Raw genomic sequence first — 19431 nt, forward strand, 5'->3', positions numbered from 1 at the left:
AAACACGGTATAAACGGGGTGTAAACATCTTAAACGCGTTTATCTTCAGTAAAACACGGTATAAACGGGGTGTAAATATCTTAAACGCGTTTATCTTCAGTAAAACACGGTATAAACGGGGTGTAAATATCTTAAACGCGTTTATCTTCAGTAAAACACGGTATAAACGGGGTGTAAACATCTTAAACACGTTTATCTTCAGTAAAACACGGTATAAACGAGGTGTAAATATCTTAAACACGTTTATCTTCAGTAAAACACGGTATAAACATCTTAAACACGTTTATCTTCAGTAAAACACGGTATAAACGGGGTGTAAACATCTTAAACGCGTTTATCTTCAGTAAAACACGGTATAAACGGGGTGTAAATATCTTAAACGCGTTTATCTTCAGTAAAACACGGTATAAACGGGGTGTAAATATCTTAAACGCGTTTATCTTCAGTAAAACACGGTATAAACGGGGTGTAAACATCTTAAACGCGTTTATCTTCAGTAAAACACGGTATAAACGGGGTGTAAACATCTTAAACACGTTTATCTTCAGTAAAACACGGTATAAACGAGGTGTAAATATCTTAAACACGTTTATCTTCAGTAAAACACGGTATAAACATCTTAAACACGTTTATCTTCAGTAAAACACGGTATAAACGGGGTGTAAATATCTTAAACACGTTTATCTTCAGTAAAACACGGTATAAACATCTTAAACACGTTTATCTTCAGTAAAACACGGTATAAACGAGGTGTAAATATCTTAAACACGTTTATCTTCAGTAAAACACGGTATAAACGAGGTGTAAATATCTTAAACACGTTTATCTTCAGTAAAACACGGTATAAACATCTTAAACACGTTTATCTTCAGTAAAACACGGTATAAACGGGGTGTAAATATCTTAAACGCGTTTATCTTCAGTAAAACACGGTATAAACGGGGTGTAAATATCTTAAACGCGTTTATCTTCAGTAAAACACGGTATAAACGGGGTGTAAATATCTTAAACGCGTTTATCTTCAGTAAAACACGGTATAAACGGGGTGTAAATATCTTAAACACGTTTATCTTCAGTAAAACACGGTATAAACGGGGTGTAAACATCTTAAACACGTTTATCTTCAGTAAAACACGGTATAAACATCTTAAACACGTTTATCTTCAGTAAAACACGGTATAAACGAGGTGTAAATATCTTAAACACGTTTATCTCCAGTAAAACACGGTGTAAACATCTTAAACACGTTTATCTTCAGTAAAACACGGTATAAACGGGGTGTAAACATCTTAAACACGTTTATCTTCAGTAAAACACGGTATAAACGGGGTGTAAACATCTTAAACACGTTTATCTTCAGTAAAACACGGTATAAACGGGGTGTAAACATCTTAAACACGTTTATCTTCAGTAAAACACGGTATAAACGGGGTGTAAATATCTTAAACGCGTTTATATTCAGTAAAACACGGTATAAACGGGGTGTAAACATCTTAAACACGTTTATCTTCAGTAAAACACGGTATAAACGGGGTGTAAATATCTTAAACACATATTTACCTTCAGTGAAAACAGGTCTTGATTTCTCTCCGACACACAGCTCTCCTCCTGCTTTTCTCTCTCTTTCCCTCTCACACACACACACACTCTACTCCACAACACCCGCCCCCTCTCACACGATTGGCTGGAAAATCATAACAGTCCTATTGGACAGTCCCCACAGAGACAGCGTCCTTAGTCCAGACGATCATTTCAATAGGTTGTTTTCAGTCACATGGTTACTCCATACAGCGGGCAGGAAAAGAAAGTGTGTATGGCATGCATTTGGGGCCAAAATCGTCTTAAACCTAACGCCTGTAACCTAAAAATAATATAACGTGTACAGACGAAAAGTATGTGTGTGTTGTTGTATTGAGAGGTGTTCCTTTTATGTCTACAGAACTTTTTTAAGTGTACAGCATGTTTTTATATCTGCAGAGGTTTTTTTTTTTCATGTACAGACGGCATATTTTTAAGTCTACAGAATTTTATTTTTGTTTGATTTTGTTTTTTTCCCACTATATCACAGATTCATGCCAGGCTATGTTTTATCATTCTTAAGCACACTATGTTAATTTTTTGCTATTTGATTTTTTTTATAATTTGATATTATAAAATATATGATATATAAGATATATAAAATATAAAATATATATATAAGATATATGACTCCATAGCCTACATTGATATTTGTTTTAGGTATAAAGTATTTTTAACAGTTAGTATTTTAGTATCATGTTCTATCTTCAACTGTCTCTTATGTACAGTGGAATAATTTTTTCTTTATATTAGACCATTGCCGTTAGTGACTGTTGTATGTGACGTCTGTAAGCTACTGAGACCTTGAATTTCCCCTGGGGATCAATAAAGTATGTATCTATCTATCTATCTATCTATCTTTTTACATTTACATTTACATTTATGTATTTGACAGACGCTTTTATCCAAAGCGACTTACAAAAGAGGATCTAACATTCAAACTACAGCACAATTTATACAAATTACCTTACATTGAGTGCAATATGCCAGGAAGTAATAAGTGCATTAAAGAAAGACTTTCAGAGCAAGAGATACTCTCGGAAGAGCTGGGTCTTCAAGGATTTCTTGAATGCGGAGAGGGTTTCTGTTGCTCTGATAGTGCTTGGAAGCTCGTTCCACCAGCGTGGTACCAGAGATGAGAATAGCCTCGACTGACCTGTACGGGGGGTTGGCCGTGTTAGTTGTCACTCCTTTGAGGAACGGAGAGGGCGGGCGCTAACATATGGTTTTAAGAGTCTATTGAGGTAGATGGGAGCAGAGCCAGTGAACACTTTGAAGGTCATCATTGGTGATTTAAATTTGATGCGAGCAGCTAAGGGTAGCCAATGCAGCTCAACTAATAGTGTGACATGTGCTCTTTTAGGCTGGTTGAAAACCAGGCGTGCTGCAGCATTCTGGATCATCTGTAGCGGTCTCACAGCACAGGCCGGAAGACCTGTCAGGAGGGCGCTGCAATGTTCAAGACGGGAAATTACTAATGTCCGAACAAGGAGCTGTGTTGCATGTTGAGTTAGGTATGGCCTAATCTTCCTTATGTTGAATAGGGAGAAGCAGCACGATCGAGCTACAGCGGTAACGTGATCTGCAAAGGTCAGCTGGTCATCAACCATGACCCCCAGGTTTCTTACAACCTTGGTGGAAGCCACCGATAGGGACTCTAGCTTGATGCTGATGTTGTGGAGAATAGCTTGCTTGGCTGGGAGGACCAGCAGTTCAGAAGCCGGAGAAGCCGTGTGAATGTATGATTGGGCCTAGAGAGGTGGTGTACAAGGAGGGGACCCAGCACTGTGCCTTGGGGCACACCTGTGGTGAGGTGGTGTCGCGCTGATGTTTGTCCAAGCCATGACACATTGAAGGATCGTCCAGTGAGATAAGACTCAAACCAGGAGAGTGCATTGTTCTTGAAGCCCATGTCAGTAAGTTTGTTTAGTAAGATGTGGTGGTTGACCGTATCAAATGCTGCTGATAGGTCAAGCAGGTTGAGAACTAAGGACTGACCTGTTGCTTTGGCATCTTTAAGAGCTTCAATTACTGACAGAAGCGCAGTTTCCGTCGAGTGGCCACTCTTGAAGCCGGATTGGTTAGAGTTATTTGTTTGTTTGCTTTATTTTATTTACCTTTACAGACGTTATTCTACAACATCTTGGCCTTTTCACTAAAGTTGCAACATATTGCCAGTAGATGGCGGTATGTACTTACACTTTGAATAATTTTGCAAAGTTAACATAAGTGTTTTATTAACCTGCTGCTTTATCTCTTTATAATCTGTAGGATAATTTACTTTATTTTGAACACTTTAGATGTGATTATTATGATAAATGTAGTATGATGAATATATACATTTATAGTATTAAACACCATGTTATTGCTTTCAACAAGCAATTATTTTAATTAGTTCCTCAACAAGTAGCTTGATGCGGTTATGGCAAATCTAAAATTAATCTACGTATAACCAGGAAGGAAGATCAAAAGATCAATGCTCAAAGAATTCTTTGGGGAGAACAGAGGAATAAGACACACAGTCAAAGATTCTCTCTTATCTCTCGAGTTTATTGAACAAAATCAAGTCATATATAGAACCCCAGTCACGTACACAATCAACATGTCTCGTTCCATCAACCCAAACATTCCCTTATTGGTGCCTCATTATCTCCAACTTTATAGTTGCCAGGGAGAAATGGTGAGAGATGTCCTTCAGTTGTTGACTCCCACAGGTCAACGTAACCACACAATGCAATAAGTCCCTTCACCTTCAAGCACTAAGGCCTACATCATTTAGTAAGAATTAACCAAGATTAATCAATATTAATCTATTATATCCATATATTAATCATATTATGTCATTAGTTATTATTAATCATTACTCATTAGTGTTAATCTGCATTTTTCCATCACATTCTTCCTTCTTTCTTCTTTTATGATTAACAAACTTTAATCATAATATTGCTAAAAGGAAATGCAAAAGATAACATCAACCATGGACTAGCTAAGCTTTCAGTCTAGGCATCATAACTCATGCACTTAAAAAAACATATTGAATGATTACATGTGATATGATTACATGTCAAATGATTAAATCAAATGATTATTTAAACCTATGAAATCATAAAATCAACTTGAAATCAGCATTAATAAATGAAAAGTGAATAATAAATGAAAAATGAAAAAGATTTACTCCTCATCCAATGAGGCATAGATTGGCGGGGGCATTTCAAGAGGCATCTCATCCAGCGGATTTTTCTCGGCTGCAGGGTCAAGCTCCATGTACACATCTGCACTCACCATACTGATTTTCATACCAACAGAACGTTCAATAATTTTTATGATCAGGCTTCTGGCACAGGGAATAATACAACATCTGATTAATGTTATTACTAATAGAGAAATGATTACCGTGACAGCCAGTTTCAGCCTCAATGCCCCCCATTTGCCAAAATAGGAATCAAACCATGTCATCCAGTCATTATTTATACCTGAAAATGTATACAACTCCTCAGTAAAAGTTGTTAACTCCTTCATTGCCTCAGTGAATGACCCATTTTCTGCTGTGTGATTAGGAATGAAAGTGCAGCAGCGATCACCAAACCTGTGACATACACCTCCCTTTTCAGCCAAAATCATATCTAGGGGAATTCGGTTCTGATATGTCATTTGTGAAGTGTAATGCAACTGTTCCCCCAGAATTTCAGTGTGTCATGGGTCATATTAGCCAGACGTTGTTGATTATACCATATGAAATTTATCCAATCCACATTTTTGTTGATCGTTACCCATATGAAAATGGACTCAAAACCTGCTCCTATAGGGTTCTGTGCTTTGAATTAATCGGGGATCCCACGTGGAATGCCTAAGTAAATCAAACGGTCCCCCAAGAAATTTCTCTTGGCTCTGTGAGTCACCTGTTTAGTCGGAAGGTCAGACAATTTGGATCCAGGAAAAATAAGTGTCGGCTCTGCCAACATGACCAGAGCACATGTACCTGTCCAGTTTGAAGGAAGGGTTGATCTAAGATGACCTCCGTTACCACACCGCCAAAATATGTCAGCGTATTTGTACCTGTTGTGACAGCGTATTTAGCTTATTGATACCAAAGATTTGTACCTGAATGTATGGTGCCGCTGGGATACAGTGGACACGGTGTGTAACTGTAGAACTACAGAGTGACTGGTGTGTGGACGGTGGAGCTGAGAGAGTGGACAGTGAGTGGACATGGTGTGTAACTGTAGAACTATAGAGTGACCGGCGTGTGGACGGTGGAGCTAAGAGAGTGGACAGTGCGTGGACAGTGTAACTGTAGAACTACAGAGTGACCGGTGTGTGGACGGTGGAGCTGAGAGAGTGGACAGTGAGTGGACACGGTGTGTAACTGTAGAACTACAGAGTGACCTGCGTGTGGACGGTGGAGCTGAGAGAGTGGACAGTGAGTGGACACGGTGTGTAACTGTAGAACTACAGAGTGACCTGCGTGTGGACGGTGGAGCTGAGAGAGTGGACAGTGAGTGGACACGGTGTGTAACTGTAGAACTACAGAGTGACCAGCGTGTGGACGGTGGAGCTGAGAGAGTGGACAGTGAGTGGACACGGTGTGTAACTGTAGAACTACAGAGTGACCGGCGTGTGGACGGTGGAGCTGAGAGAGAGGACAGTGAGTGGACACGGTGTGTAACTGTAGAACTACAGAGTCACCTGTGTGTGGACGGTGGAGCTGAGAGAGTGGACAGTGAGTGGACACGGTGTGTAACTGTAGAACTACAGAGTGACCGGCGTGTGGACGGTGGAGCTGAGAGATTGGACAGTGAGTGGACACGGTGTGTAACTGTAGAACTACAGAGTGACCAGCGTGTGGACGGTGGAGCTGAGAGAGTGGACAGTGAGTGGACACGGTGTGTAACTGTAGAACTACAGAGTGACCGGCGTGTGGACGGTGGAGCTGAGAGAGAGGACAGTGAGTGGACACGGTGTGTAACTGTAGAACTACAGATTGACTGGCGTGTGAATGTGGGGCTCAGAGAGAGGACAGTGAGTGTAGAAACAAGGAGGTGTTCATAATGTTGTGGCTGATGGGTGAACACACTCCTGTAAGTTTGAGCTGTAAAACCACAGAAGTGCAGCCCCCCACTGCGGTGATGAGGGGGAGGAGCTGAACCCAGCGGGGGGCATCACATGACCCCGGTGTTGGGGGAATGCGCTTATGGTCACAGCCCTAGTTTCAGGTTGATGTGGAGTTTAATGAGTTTATAAATGTGTGTGTTTGATCTTTAGAGTCCAACACGGAGGAATCAGCAGAATGAGACCAGGACTGAAGAAATGTAAGATACACACACACACACACACACTCTATACACTAACACACACACACACACAATACACTGTACACACACAGACACACTACACACTATTCACTAACACACACTCACACACTTACACTAACACACTATACACACACACACACACACACTATACACACACACACACACACACTATACACTAACACGCACACACTGTACACACACACACACTATACACACACATATACTATACAGACACACACACACACTATCGTACAACACAAACATACTCAATCTAACACAATGTAATGTGTGTGTGTGTGTGTGTTACAGATTACTGTGATCTGACTCTGGATCCAAACACAGCACACACTGCTCTCTCTCTGTCTGAGGGAAACAGGAAGGTGGAGAGTGTGGAGGAGACTCAGTCGTATCCAGATCATCCGGAGAGATTTGATGATGTTCCTCAGGTTCTGAGTGTGGAGAGTTTCACTGGACGCTGTTACTGGGAGGTGGAGTGGAGCTGGGGGTGGGTTTATATCTCAGTGTCGTACAGAGGAATCAGGAGGAAAGGACGAGGAGATGAGAGTTGGTTTGGAGACAATAAATTCTCCTGGAGTCTGTTCTGCTCTGAGAACAGTTACTGTGTCAGACACAATGATCAAAAAAAACTGAGATACACCCCCCCTCTCGCTCTAACAGAGTCGGAGTGTTTCTGGACTGTGGGTCCGGCACTCTGTCCTTCTACACCATCTCACCTCACACACACACACTCACACACTTACACACACTCACCTCCACATTCACTGAGCCCCTCTACGCTGGGTTTAGGTTCTGGGATTATGACTCCTCAGTGCGTCTGTGTGATTTGCACATCATTGTAAGTTGTTTTTATTTACATGTTGCACACTGATTTAGAGCAGTGGGGAAATACACTAATATGGAAGGAGAAAGAAGTAAGGAGATATGGTCAATTCAAATTAAGAAAAAAATATTATTTCTCTGATAGTGTTAGCATTTTCAGCCTGTTAAATGCAAAGAGACCAAACGGTGGAGCGAGAAAGTCTGGTTTAACTTTGTGTACTTACTTAAATAAGCTGCCATTGTATTACTTTATTCTGTTCAAATGTATTTGTGGCATATTCAGTTTTAAAAGTGAGCAGGTGCATGGAGGTCTTTTATTTTGTAAAGTAAATGAAGCTAGGCGACATGCTCATCATTACCACGTGTTAGTGAGCGCACCTCGGAGGTGATCACCGCTGTAGTATTTGCACTAGCTCTCAGTCTTGGTCCTGGTGCCGCTGCCCTCTGCAGATTGTAGTTCTCTCCTCACTCCATAAAGGTTCAGAGAGCTTTGTTCGTTAGCTGCATCTGGTGTTGGGCGGCAGAGAATTCTCCAACAACGTGCAGAGCAATGGCCCTTGGCTTATCATATTCTGTCAGGTTTTAGAAAGTGACGTTTGATCTAGTCATTACACTCTGCGTTTGACATCTGGAGGAGAATTATTAAAGGGTGAACTGAAGGGTGCAGATTCAATAAGTGAGTCCTCAAACAAACCCACAATGTACTACAAAAGGTGGTGTATGACCCATTGTGGGTTTGTTTGAGGACACTGAAAATGGTCCACTGTAGTGGAGTATGGATCGAATAAAGAAATGAAAAGTTCTGAATGAAAGACTCTCCACTCTCAATAAGGATTTCTTGGGACAGAACCCCACATTCCACAAAACTGTGTGTGTGCGTACAAACTCTGCACCCCTCCCCACACACACACACACACACCAACTCACGCACATCAAAGTCTGACCAGGACACTTGTCCATGACCCCCTCCTCGTCTTCAGAAATGGAAAGATAACAGGCCCAGTTTATGAGGCTTTTAGGAAAAAGAAGATCAAACAAAGTGGTGAAGACCAGAATTAATGAACCTAGTTTATGGCCCTCGGCGTCAAGATGGCAAGCCTTATCGTATGCAGAATCACACAGATGGCCCTTATGTTATTCTCAAGTGAATGTCTACTAACTAATGAAGTGATGTGTATTACTGTTTCAATCATGAAGGAGAATTTCTGTCTCTGATTAGGAAAACGAATTAGTTTCTAACATCTAGCATAATATTGTAGTGGGATGTAATTGTAACGTACCCAAGATATATAGATACATAGATATTTGATAAAAATAATCCAGGACACTCATTATGCTGTACCCCAAGTATGTATAATGTATTTTACCCTAGTCATTATTCTATATTATTCAGTATATGTGACTTCTTTCTCTCTCTGAAATGTGAAACAAGTCACGTGAGCCTCAGACCCAGGATCCAATCAAAGGAAGGAGACCTCCCAAATGGGCGTGACCGCACCACATCTGAAAAGGGAGTGCCCATCTCTGTTCACTCTCTTCTCTTGTTACTCTTCTGCTACCCTTTTCTTTCCGCTATGCTCCTCACGTCGCTCTTCACTTCGCTTGCGACACTCTTCCTTCTTCCTTACGCCGACGAAACTACTCTTCAAAAAGACTCTAACAAAGGATCTCACTCAACTTCCAAGGGACGCCTTGTGCTAGTTAGCAGTGTGATACAGAAACTACCGAGTAACATCGAGTAACTCTCAGTAATCTTTTCTTTGCTTATTTGAGTTCATGTTTTGTCGCCCAATCAAAGTTTAATCTCACGACTGATCAAAGCAGGTTAAACTTATTTTGGCCAGAATAAGATATCACCCCTGAGATTAGTTGATAGCGGATTTGTTAGAGTTATACTCTGACTTCTAAGGGCATCGCTTCTGGGGACTCGAGTAACGAGTGAATGACTCTTCGACGCCCCCCCTCACTCCGGGGACGAACCAGCCAGGCCAGCAGTTCTCCGTGAAGGGAATCCCCCGACTGATGTCACACTGTCTAAGGCCAAGAGTGTCTGACTCACCCTGGAAGGAATCCCCTCCCTAACGAGCCTACCTTCAGTGACACGGGGAGGACGAGAAGCAAAGACCCGGAGAATGGAGATTGAATTGTTGGACCCAACGGCTTGGTGATAACGGTGACAAGAGTAAGCAAGCAAAATTTACTCACTTTTCAGAAGCTGATGCCTAATTAAGTCTCTTGATAAATTTATACATTGATTAAATCTCATTTAGCAACACATTAGTCAAGTCATATCACCTAGCCTATCTTTAAATTCGAACCGGTTTGACCTGCGTTGATCCACTGAGAATTTCTAGGATCGTGCTATGTTTAGTAAATAGTCTCTTTTCTCTTAATAAAATATTTCCATTACTTGAAATAACAGTGTGTGGAGTCTGTTCATTAAGAGTCTGAAAATCCCGAAGAACTCACGTAGCGATGACAGTATTCACTCTCTAACTACTTGTTAATGTTTTTGTCATTTAAGTCAATCATAACAATAACAATTATTATCATTAGTCAAAACGTCATTATTCAGAACGAGATCGAATAAGGTCAAACGCTACATATATACTACACCACCATTGTGTCTCAGGTCATGGCTTACAGAGGAAAAATAAAAAACAAATTGTCTCCTGTGTTTTAATTTTAGAGGCAACTTTGAAAAACCTTTCCATGGAATGTACACAGCTCTATTTGGCTGTTTTTTTCCCCTTAGGACACTGCATGATAATCTTTATTCTAGGTCCTGTGCTCTTAATGGCCATTCATTAACTAAATAAACCCATAGAGATCATCACGGTTGGTGCTGAAAAACTACTCTGGTTTCAGTTGTGAATGAAACTTTGTGATTCCAGAATTTTTATGTTGGTTGAAATGTGCAGACGGCTTTCAAAATTTGGGGTAAGTTTGGGGTGTTAAATGCCTGTTTAATCCCCACTTTGGGGGTTGATGTGCATGTCCTGGGGCAGAGGTCACCAATTGTATCCACAAAGGGCCAGTGTGGCTACAGGGTTTTATTCCAGTGAAGCAGAGGCACGCCAGATTATACTTTTGTAATCAAGTCGTCTCAGCCTTAAACAGTCATGTAGGGCCTGGTCCCGCTTCATTTGAATGAACGCCTGCAACCAGAGAGAGAGAGAGAGAGAGAGAGAGAGAGAGTGTGTGTGTATGTGTGTGTGTGTGAGAGAGAGAAAGAGTGTGTGTGTGTGAGAGACAGAGAATGTGTGTGTGAGAGAGAGAGTCTGTGTGAGAGAGATAGAGAGTTTGTGTGGGAGGGAGTGTGTGTGTGAGAAAGAGAGTGTGTGTGTGAGTATTACGCTGCGCTATGTATGTTTTTTTTCTCTCTCTCTCTCACTATCTCTGTAAAATTATAGGTTCTGCAATCTGTTCCAGTCCATGTTTGTTCACCCGTCTAGAGTTCATTCCAGTTTCCAGTTCGTGTATTTGTGCGTCGACCTGAGTCCAGTCCACCATCCAGTCCATGTGTTGTGTCTGTCACCATTTCGTCATGTCGGCAGGAGTCATAAATATGTCTGTGTGTACACTGCTAGTCAGCTTTGTTTTTGTGCTATGTGATTTGTGTTGTGTATAATGAATTCTGAGTGTTTTCCTGGTTTTGACTTTGTTACATTCCCACTTCGACTACGAGTTTGTTTTTGCCCCTTTTTGAATACTGATGTAGAGTAGAGCTGGCTGCCGTTTGTTTTGGGAGTGGGTTTTGTGTGAGTTTTTGTATATACATAGGGGTGTAAGGCATTGTCTTTTGTTTCCTTTTTGTTTTCACTTAGGTAAGTTAGAGCTGTTTGTGCGTCAGTTAGGAGGGGTGTTTGTTTGTTGTTTTTGTCGGCATAAGGCCATCCTGAAGTTCACTGGTGTTTGGCTCATTGTAAATATCACATTTACAATATATATTCTATTCATTATACATTCTGTGGTTCCGTTTGTGTCCTTTTGTTTCACAGTTTACATCTCTGTTACAGTTATTCCCTTCTCATACATTAATTCCAACACACACCTCATTCTGTTACGGCTCAACCCTAGACTGGGTCGTAACAGTGAGAGAGAGTGTGTGTGTGAGAGAGAGAGTGTGAGAGTGTGTGTGTGAGAGAGAGAGAGAGTGTGTGTGAGATAGAGTGTGTGTGTGTGAGAGAGAGAGAGAGAGAGAGAAAGAGAGAGTGTGTGTGTGAGAGAGAGAGTGAGAGTGTGTGTGAGAGAGAGTGAGAGAGAGAGAGAGAGCGTGTGTGTATGTGTGTGTGTGTGTGTGTATGAGAGAGAGAGAGCAGACATGCTTCACTGCTTAACCAGATCATATTATCATCCACACTGGCACTAATGACTTAAGGTCACAACAAGAGAGAGTAGCTGAGTGCATAGAAGGAGTAGCACAGACCACACAGACCTTCCCCACCACAAAGATCTCCATCTCTACCATTCTGCCCTGGAGAAACCTCCACCCTGCTACTATCTACAAGATAAATGCAGACATCTCCCGCAGATGTGCATTAATAGCCAATGTCCACCTGGTACACCACCTCAACCTGAACATCCATAATCTCCATGACCACGTTCACCTGCACAAAGACTATGTGGGAACCTTTGCCAAAAATTTGAAAGATGTGGCCCTAGGATGCAATGCAGACCCCCCTTGAGAAGCCAAGGAGCAGACCTACGCTACAGTGGTGAAAAACCCAGCCCCCACCAGTGCTGCAGACCTAGGCGAGATCAAACAGCTGCTTAGTCTTATATGCAGCAGACTGCTGAGCTAAGTGACAATCACTAAACACAATCAAACCACAGACTGATTAATAAATAAAATGAATGTCCTTGCACACAGGTTGTAAATAGTTTACAAAATCAAAAGCTATACTACACAGGTTTATCTCCTTTTAAAAACTACTTGTATTTGTTTTATCACTTCCATATAATTTAAAATGAAACCTCTGTCTATCTCGATGTGGAACATTCAGGGCATAAAATCATCTCTATTCGGGTACAAAAGTAAAAACACTGAATTCATACAGAACACAAAAAACACTGACATTATTATTTCAGTATAAACTTGCTGTAAATCTGATTCCATCACTCACTGTCCCCCCAACTACAAAGAAATCATTCTTCCATCTGTTAAACACCCTGACGTTAAAAGAGGTAGAGATTCTGGTGGAATTATTATCTGGTACAAATCAGAACTGTCTACATTTATAGTCCCACTAAAACTAGAAAAATCACTAATTTGGCTTAAAATTTATAAAGAAATTACAGAAACTCCAAAAGACATCATCTTATGTTCTGTCTACAGCCCTCCCAGGGAATCCCCTTATAGAGAAGATGTATTCCCCCATCTCCACGACCAGATCAGCTTTAGACTTTCAAAAATGGTTGACTCAAGTCAAAGAAAAAGACGACTTAGGACAAAAGATGAGGCTGAATATTATGTCCGAGCAGCGCTTGACAAACCAGGATTTGAGAAACGCTATATTGGTGTTCACAAAGGTATGTTAACTAATTTGGATGTTTGAAGTATTTTTAGACATGGACTATAGTTGCTACATTTTACTATTTTCCCCTGTACTATGATATTATAGTATTAATATTAGTCATCCACGTTATTTCCAAAATGACATTTTTTTTCTGAAGATGAGAGGGTCCAGTAATGAGATAATAATAATGTTTACTTATGTTTAAAGGTCGTGGAGTGTTTGCCATGGAGGCTGTACCTAAGGGTGATTTTGTCCTTGAGTACAGGGGTGAACTCATAACACAAAAAGACTGCAGCTGTCGTATGGCTTATTATACAGAGAAGGAACAATTTTTTTTTGTTTGATTTTTAGTGGAAGGGAAAGTGCTGGTGGTAAGTGCCTTGAAATGTCTGTATTTATATGATAGCTACTGGTTATATTAAGATTTTTTAAATTGTTCTGTGTTTATCTCAATGCAGCGTGGATGCTTCTCAGGAAGATGATTCTTTGGGAAGGCTGGTTAATGATGATGCAAAACATCCAAATTGTAAGATGAAAACTATTGAAGTCAAGGGCAAGCCACATCTGTGCCTTTTTGCACTAAAAGATATAATACCAGGTGAAGAGCTTCACTATGATTATGGGGATGGAGACTGGCCTTGGAGGGAGCAGGTAATGTTTCCAGACAGTTTGGCTATTTTGAGTAATGTGTTAAGTAATTATGAGTATCTAATTATCATATGAATACTCAAACCTTTTTTACGTGGATGTGATATTGCTGTCAATATGTCTATCACTTTGTAAAGTCCAAAAAACAGAATCTTCATGATAATCTCGCAAAGTTCAGACTGCAACAAGTTCAGACCAAGCAGGGCTGCAACTTGAGCCATCTGCAGTGATCGGTGATTGTCCCCAACAAAAGAAAAAAAAGGTGAGAACTGGAATTGTTGTAGAGGGGATGAAATCATGATTTAAATGAATCTAACTCAAGCCTTGAATTCAGCAGAAAGAAAAGAGTGGAATAGGGACCCCATTTGTGACCACACACGAGTGTGACAATACGCTGTGTCGACTCACTGCTTTTGGTAAATGTCAGTCTGGAATTGAACAGTGCGTGTCGTCCCAATTCTGACTATAGAGGAGGGTACCTTCCCTAGGATGATAAGACTGTGATTTTGTTCACTCTTTCAGACCTAGAGTAGTAAGAATGTCTGACCCTTTGCCACAGTTAATGAACAATACCATCAGAATTTTTGCAATCCAGTGCTTTTCCTCATCCATGTTTTAATCGCTCTTTCTTTTGTGATAGGGTCGTGTTTAGCCAGTGCTCTGAGATCATCATGAGTATTTCTCTGTTATCATTTGTAGTTGTTGAGTAAGGAAGAGCTTGGCAGTGCATTATCTCCGACAGAGATTATGGGAAGCAGGCCTGCTCCCTATACTGTTTTAAAAGGCTATGATCAATATTGCTTCATATTGGTTAGTATACAGGAGTGGTATTAGTGTACTAGTAGTGTCTGTTTCTTAAAGCTTTGCTCTGAGCATTCGTCTGTTACTATAGAAAATCTGAAAAGGGAAAAACTCACAGCTTCTAAATGTGCATGTCGTACTGTCGAGTTTAAGGTGTATGTTGCTAATGTGATAGACCACGATATGTTTTAACCACACAGATGTGACGTCTCCGTTTTTGTACTTGTGTGTGAATGCATGTTTTCATGCAGGATTTCAAGTGGGTGTGTATCGTCCCCTTTCTGACTCTAAGGGAGTGTCCTTTTCCTAGGAGGACAAGACTGTGACTTTGTTCACTATGTCAGTGCTAAAGTTTCAGAATATGTTACGCTTTACCACAGTTAATGGTAATACAGTCAGAAGGTTCATATTTTCAGTAGTCCTCCATATGGTGTTTTTCAGCACATCCGCTGTTCATCTTTTGTTAGTCTTTGAGTAATGTAAGCGTATTTCAAATGATGATTTGTCTTGATGTGATTATGAGTATTTCTCTGTTTTTGTTTGCAGTTTCCAAATGAGGACAAGGTGAGCGGTGAATTATCCCTGACTGAGACTACAGGACGCAGGTCTGGCATTTCAGCATCAGAGTCTGCCAAGGTAACAGTGTCTCGCTATGTATGTGACATGCTGCACTAAGCTAGGTTTGTCGATGTGTCCTTTTAGGCAGTATACTAGTACACCATACTACACAGAATATAAGTTTTATGCATTCTACAAGTAGCTTTCATTAACTTCAAGTGATGCCCATCACTTGAATTGTGTCCCAAAAATTACAACATTGTCTAGAAGTTCATTCAGTTAGGTACATTCAATAAGGTAAAGTGACATTTCAATTAATGTCATATTTCAGAAATTATGTATTATTAGAATAATATAGAATAAACCTCAATCAGAAAAGTACATTCACTTTTAACCACCCTACTTGTTTCTGGATCTTTTACTTCAAATTGCTGTGTTAATGTAGTGTGGCATGGAGGCAATCGGTTTGTGGCAGTGCTGAGATGTTATTGAAGCTCAGGTTGCTTTGATTTTAGCCTTCAACTTGTCTTTATTGCTGGGTCAGGTGTTCCTCATCATACTCTTGAGAATACTCTGTATGGAGTTTGGGTCCAGAGAGTGAGCTTAGTATTCATGCATGATGTCATGGACAGCAAGCCATCTGGAAATAGTTTTGGCAGATGCCAAGTCCTACTGGACAAGGGAATCTGCATGTCGATAAAGCTTGTCAGCAGATGGAAGTGTGACGTCTTCTAAAATCTCCTGGTAGACACCTGAGTTGATATTGGACTTGATTAAACACAGTATGTCAACAGCAGCAGATGACCTGGCACCCCAAACCATCACAAAGTGTGGAAACCTCACACTGGACTTCAGACACATTTGATTCTGTGCCTTTCTCCAGACTCTAGCACCTTGATTACTAAATAAAATGCAAATTTGACTTTAATCTGAACAGAGGACTTTGGAGCACTGAGAACCAGACCAGCTACTATTTTCTGGCTCAAGAGTGGCTGGATTTTAGAAATGTGGCTATTGTAACCCCTTTCATGAACACGTCACATTGTGGTAGCTTTTGATGCAGTCACACCAACCTTGTTGATTTTTCTGAGTAAAATGGGTTAACAGTCAATTCAAATAGGCCACAGTTAAAATAGTTTTGTATCCCATCATGGTAATTGTCAGGAATCACAGGGTGGGCTGACTGAGACGGACGCACACGCTAAAGCACAGATAAACTTTAATTTACAAAAGAACAACAAACAGAGAGCTTTAAATAACAAGATAAGCTAACAGAGATCTAACAGAGACATGGACAAAGGAGCTAAACAAACTGAAGAGGAATAAAGACAAACTAGAGATACGGACAGACTGGATAACATAACTGACTCAACACGATACAAAGAACGAATGACCAACAAACAGGAAGTGCAGGAAGGGGACTTAAATACAAAACACAGACGAGACGCACCTGAGACAGATAACAAGGGGGCAGGGTAACAAATGACACAGACGAGGAGGCGGAACAAAGGCGGGACTAGAACAACAACAAACATAGCCATGTGCTAAAAGAGAAGCCACGAAGAACCACGGAAGACAAGACTCAAGACAAGACAGAAACAGACACAGGAACTGGGGACACGACAGGACCGGATATGTGAGATGAGACATGGGACATGACAGGAGACTGACAAAGGGGGGCAACAAGAGACTGAACAAAAACTGGAACGGCCTGGACAGGACGGAGTGGACACATGAGACTTGACTGGAGACTGGGGTTGCACATTGGACAGGAACTGTGACAAGACAGGGGACTGAACAGGTTTGGGGACAGAAGACTGGACATGGGCAGATGACAAGACGGGACTGGAATGGAGACAAGACAGGTGACTGAACACTGGACGGATACGGGGACTGGACATGAGGCAGGACAGGTGACAGGACTGGGTGCTGGGACTGGACAGGAGACGGAATGGATAACTGGGAATGGACAGGGGACAGGACTTGATGGCCGGGGAAAACAGACATGACGAGACGAGGGCGTGACAGTAATTTTTAAATGTGATGTAATTTTTGGGGTATATGTAAGATTTAAAAACATGTTTTACTTTACTGTAACATTACAAAAAATAAATAAACAAGATGGATTGCCATGACCTTTCATTTCTTTTAACATTATCTGATGTATATTTATATATAAGAAAGTCAATCATCAGTGAACAACTCCCAGCACTTTCAGTGTCCATCAAAATGCAGAACACTACAGAACACACTGAATCCAGTTTCTTTAGCAGTAACATAGTAATACATGCAACATCATCTTCCAAAAAGGAACGGGTCTATGACAAAAAGCAAAACTGTCTTTTTTGTGGAAAGGCAGTCTTTAAAATGGCACGTCATTTACTATCTGTCCATCGCAACGAATCTGATGTTGTCAAGGCAAGCATACCCCAGAAATTCCAAACAGCGTAGTTTGCAGCTAAACCTGCTTCGAAAGCGAGGGAATTTTGCACACAACACAGAAATTATTAGACATGGATCTGGGCACATGGTTGCATGCTATCGTCCAAAGCAAAATAAAACATCACAGCAGTTTATACACTGCATTCACTGTCAAGGCTTGTATTAAAAAAAAAAAAAAAACATTATGGAAACGTGAAAAACTGTCCATTTAAGTCAGCTGATAACGAAGACTCCCAAGGTCGAAAGAAAGTATGCGATCCCTTTGTGCATTCTCAACTCCAGTTGGGCTTGACTTGAGTAAAGGCCTAAAAGATATTCTCTGTCACATGACTTATGATGAGGTCTCATTTATTGTGAAGAGTGACAAATGCATTTTGCAATTTGGTGAACATTTATTCAGGAGAATGGAATCTGACCAAAGTAAACATGACTACATACGACAGAAATTAAGGGAACTTGCCAGACTGGTACAAGAAGCAAGCAAGACAACTCCTCTAATAAAGATGGAAGACTTCATTATCCCTGCAAACTTTCCCCATGTTGTCAGTGACATAATTATTTGAATACAAAAAAAAAAAAAACATTACGAAAACTAGAGCGGAAATGGCGATCAACCAAGCTTGAAGTGTTCCATTCTGCCTGGAAGGACAGCCTTATAGAGTATAGAAATGTCCTCACTAAAGCTCGCTCAGCATATCTGGCCTCGCTGATCTCCCATAATAAAAATAATCCGAGAGCACTGTTTAGTGTGTTTTCTAGAATTACAAAAAATCAAGCAGGTTCTGAACAACTAATTCCAGCAACTCTCACCAGTAAAGATTTTATGGACTTTTTTAATAATTAAATTGAGAATATTAGACAACAAACTCAAGCCACAGGATCAAATCCATCCTGGCTGCCACCCGATGTGAATGATATAAAACATAATATAACTGTAAAAGAAAGACTTGAAACCTTTTACCCACTCCCACAATTAGAACTAGAGAAGATTATCACCTCCGCAAACTGTACAACTTGCACACTTGATGCAATTCCCACAAAGTTGCTCAAAGAAGTACTACCAGCTATTATTGATCCTCTTTTAACTATAGTAAACTCATCCCTTAGTCTGGGCCATGTACCCAAAGCTTTTAAACTAGCAGTTATTAAACCTATGATCAAGAAACCAAATCTTGATGCTAGTACACTGTCTAATTAGAGGCCTATTTCTAATTTGCCATTTCTGTCCAAGATCTTAGAAAGAGCTGTGGCCCAACAACTTAGTTCATATCTACATAAGAATCATATATATGAAAAATTCCAATCTGGATTCAGGCAACATCATAGTACAGAGACAGCTCTAGTCAAGATAACAAATGATCTTCTTCTTGCCTCTGATCAAGGCCACGTATCCCTGTTGGTGCTTCTTGACCTTCGATACAATAGACCACAATATTCTCATAGAAAGGTTAGAAAACATGGTTGGAATCACAGGGACAGCCCTATTATGGTTCAAATCTTACTTAACGGAACGTTATCAATTCGTAAAAGTAAACAATCTAAATTCAAATTATTCTAAAGTAAGATTTGGAATTCCACAAGGCTCTATTTTAGGACCATTATTATTTACATTCTACATGTTACAGCTAGGCACAGTTATAAGAAACCATGGCATTAACTTTCACTGTTACGCAGACGACACACAACTGTATATTTCAGCCAAGCCCAATGACAAACACAGATTAAAGAAAATA

General features: G+C 40.5%; 1 protein-coding gene and 1 long non-coding RNA gene across 2 annotated transcripts in view; one reads left to right on the forward strand and one right to left on the reverse strand.

The window, feature by feature from the left end:
- Window positions 1-1623, reverse strand: part of LOC136694219 (zinc finger protein 850-like) — a 517486-nt gene extending 515863 nt beyond the window's left edge. Inside the window, exon 1 of the mRNA XM_066667613.1 lies at window positions 1561-1623. The gene's annotated coding sequence lies outside the window, so the exon portion shown is untranslated. The remainder of the gene's footprint in view (window positions 1-1560) is intronic.
- Window positions 1624-13751: 12128 nt separating this feature from the next.
- Window positions 13752-15406, forward strand: LOC136694276 (uncharacterized). Its single transcript, XR_010802164.1, has 3 exons — window positions 13752-13900; window positions 14035-14159; window positions 15245-15406. It is a non-coding gene; the product is annotated as an uncharacterized lncRNA (long non-coding RNA).
- Window positions 15407-19431: the final 4025 nt, after the last annotated feature.

This window comes from Hoplias malabaricus, chromosome 4 (genome assembly GCF_029633855.1).
Source record: "Hoplias malabaricus isolate fHopMal1 chromosome 4, fHopMal1.hap1, whole genome shotgun sequence".
Classification (NCBI taxonomy): Eukaryota; Metazoa; Chordata; class Actinopteri; order Characiformes; family Erythrinidae; genus Hoplias; species Hoplias malabaricus.